The 3,166-nt window shown below is 44.3% G+C and overlaps 1 pseudogene; it reads right to left on the bottom strand.

Moving 5' to 3' along the window:
• Positions 1-482: 482 nt before the first annotated feature.
• On the bottom strand, positions 483-2,841 carry LOC110321347 (annotated as a pseudogene).
• Positions 2,842-3,166: the final 325 nt, after the last annotated feature.

The raw sequence follows: 3,166 nt of genomic DNA on the forward strand, positions 1-3,166 counted from the left end.
CCCAAACTGAGATCCATTCTATGGGCCAGAACCAATCTGACACTATTTTTTTCCTTTCTTTTCTTTTATTGGATATTTTATTTTTTTACATTTTAAGTTATCCCCTTTCCTGGTTTCCCCCACAGAACCCCCTATGCCATTCCCCCTCCCCCTGCTTCTGTTAGTGTTCCCCCACCCACCCATCTATCCATTCCTACCTCTTCACCCTCACATTCCCCTACAATGGGGCATCGAGCCTTCATAGGACCAAGAGCCTTTCCTTCCATTGATGCCTGACAAGGCCATCCTCTGCTACATATGTGGCTGGAGCCATGGATCCCTCCATGTGTACTCTTTGGTTGGTGGTTTAGTCCCTGAAAGATCTATCGGGTCTGGCTGGTTGATATTGCTGTTCTTCCTATGGGGTGACAAACCCCATCACCTCCTTCAGTCCTTTCTCTAACTCCTCCATTGGGGACCCTTTTAAACAACCCGTCCAGACTTCAAAAAAATCTCTTCAGGAAGTAGATCTGTCCCATTGTCATGGCAACTAGACCAAGAGCTTTGAAGGACCAACGGACCACCCTGCTGTTTGTGTTGTCGTTGATGGCTCAGTGTAGTCTCTCCCATTCCATGTACTCCTGTTCGTGCTTTACAGCTGTCCATTGCCACTGCCAGCTCATTAATCATTTCTTCCAGCTTGTTCTGATGAGCTTCTGTCTCCATGTCTTGTCCCTTGGGAGCCTCCCCAATGTCAATGGTGAGCACTGCTATCTTTAGAGTCATAGTGTACATCCCATCCATGTGGGCTGTAAACGTGTACTTCCTGCTGGACTCTCCTTTAGATTCCTTTTTATCTGGTCCTGTGATCTCCATGTCGATGTCCAGGAAGCCGCCCTCTGCCACCTCGGAAGATGAGGTTCATCTTGGTGCTGGAGGTGATCTCCTCGAAGAAGCACTCGAGGTGTATGTCAATGCTGACAGAGTACCGCCTCAGCCACTGCCGCCGCCTGCTGCACTGCAGCTCTGCGAGTCACCATGGTGCAGTAGGGGTCGAAGCTGTGACTGAGACTGAGGCCTCCGGAGCCACCACCGCTGCAGCCTCAGCCTAAAAATTTATTTTTATTTTATTTACATTTCAAATGTTATCCCCCTATCTACCTTCACCTCCGCAGCCCCCATCCCCTCCCCCTGCTTCTATGAGGGTGCTTCCCAACCCACTCACCCACTTCCATTCCAGACTCATGGCTCTAGCATCCCCCTACGCTGGGTCATCGAGCCTCCACAGGACCAAGGACCTCTCCTCCCATTGACTCCCACAGGCCATCCTCTGCTCCATATGTGGCTGGAACCTTATGTCCCTCCATGTGTACTCTTTGGTTGGTGGTTTAGTCCCTGGAAGCTCTGGGGCATCTGGTTGGTTGATATTGTTTATCCTATGGAGCTGGAAACTCCATCAGCTCTTTCAGTTTTCTCTAACTCCTCCGTTGGGGACCCTGTGCTGCTCTCAATGGTTGGCTGTGAGCATCCACATCTGCATTGGTCAGACTCCGGCAGATCATCTCTATGGAAAACTTTTAATACTAAACATAAAATAGTTATATTACATGGTGTTAGATTGCAGCAAAGCAGAAGGTATATTTTCCTTTAATACTGCTTCCGTGACTCTATGCAAATTAATTAGGTAGATGTCAATAAATATTGCAATCAGATAAATGAGTCATAAAGAAAATCAAAATAGCTGTGATAGTCTCGATAATATGCTATACATTAACTAGACCAAGAAATATGCAAATGGGTTTGGAGAGATGGATCAGTGGTTAACAGAACTGGCTGCTCTTTCAGATGACCTGAGTTCCAGCACCTACCTATAGGTTCACAAACCTCTGCAACTCTTTCAGGGGATACAGAGCCTTCTGTCTCTCACTGCCACCAAGCATGCCAATGGTCTACATACATATGTACAGGCAAAACATTAATCTGCATAAAATAAAAGTAAGTAAATGATTTAAATAAGAGATGCAAATGATCCATTTCACTCTTGGTGTTGGGCATCCTTGAATAATCCAGTGTTTATCCCACCTCTGTCTGAGGACTAGAGAGTCATACTAGTAAATGCTTGAGGGTAGAACGGAGTGTCTGCTTTTGTGAGATCAAACTCCAGTTTAAATTGGAAGCGTTGGACAAAGAATGAATCTAATACTAGCACTCTCCTGACTGCCGTTTTACCTCTCTGCTGATAGACTCTCTTTTTCTGCTGACAGATACTTATATTTTATGTTTGATAAAAGACTCCCAAAAGCAGTTTGTTCCTTTGATCACTGTGGTTTTTACCAAGGTCCTTTGGTTTTGTTGGATGACTATAGGCTAAAAAATAGTCAATTCATTCTTTAATCACAGCAAATTCCCAGACTTATTTCTGCTCGATACTAACTTGTTCCTTGAAAATTTATCGGCATTCACATCACTGGATGAATTTGTTTCTTTCTTTTTCTTTTCTTTTTTTCCCCTCTTCCACTTGGAAGGCTTTTAGGACACCCTGCCCCAGCTTCTGAAATAAGGAAGAGGATTTTGAGAAGGGCATTGACAAAGGCTGTGGAGGTGGAGGGTGTCTGAAAGGGGAGGGAGATGGAGGGGAGGGCAGGAAGACTAAAGGAAGTGTTCAGAGAGAGTTTAGAAATAAATTATGAATAATGTTTGTGGGTATGGTACATAAAGATTTAGACAAGATAGTAAGTATGTCACGATAAAGGCAGTTGAAGAAGATAGTTTAAAGAATTGGGGTAAAGTGCAGAAAGAAAACTAAGCCTAAATACCTGGGGATGTTATACTCCTGAGCACAACTTTAACGTGGTAGGACATGTTCACCTTGAGAACTGCTGCAGTGTTCTGGTCTGCTACTCATTTGTAAAGAAGTCATCGTATATAAAAGGCACATGGTACACATTCTGGAGGAGTGAGTCACTTTCACTATCACTTTCTCATGGACAATGGTAGGTTGGCTCATGCCCAGTGAACAACCTGAATAAGAAATATGTACAAGAAAATAGCAAGGATAAGCTAGCAGGCCTGTTGCACAGCTGTGGCTAAGTTTGCCTTCTGAGAGTAGACAAAGGCATTGCTCCATGCATATGACTAAGTCTTATAGTTTTACGCCAGAAGAAATATTCACTTATCAGATGATTGG

The sequence above is a fragment of the Mus pahari genome, chromosome 5 (genome assembly GCF_900095145.1).
Source record: "Mus pahari chromosome 5, PAHARI_EIJ_v1.1, whole genome shotgun sequence".
In the NCBI taxonomy this organism is placed as follows: Eukaryota; Metazoa; Chordata; class Mammalia; order Rodentia; family Muridae; genus Mus; species Mus pahari.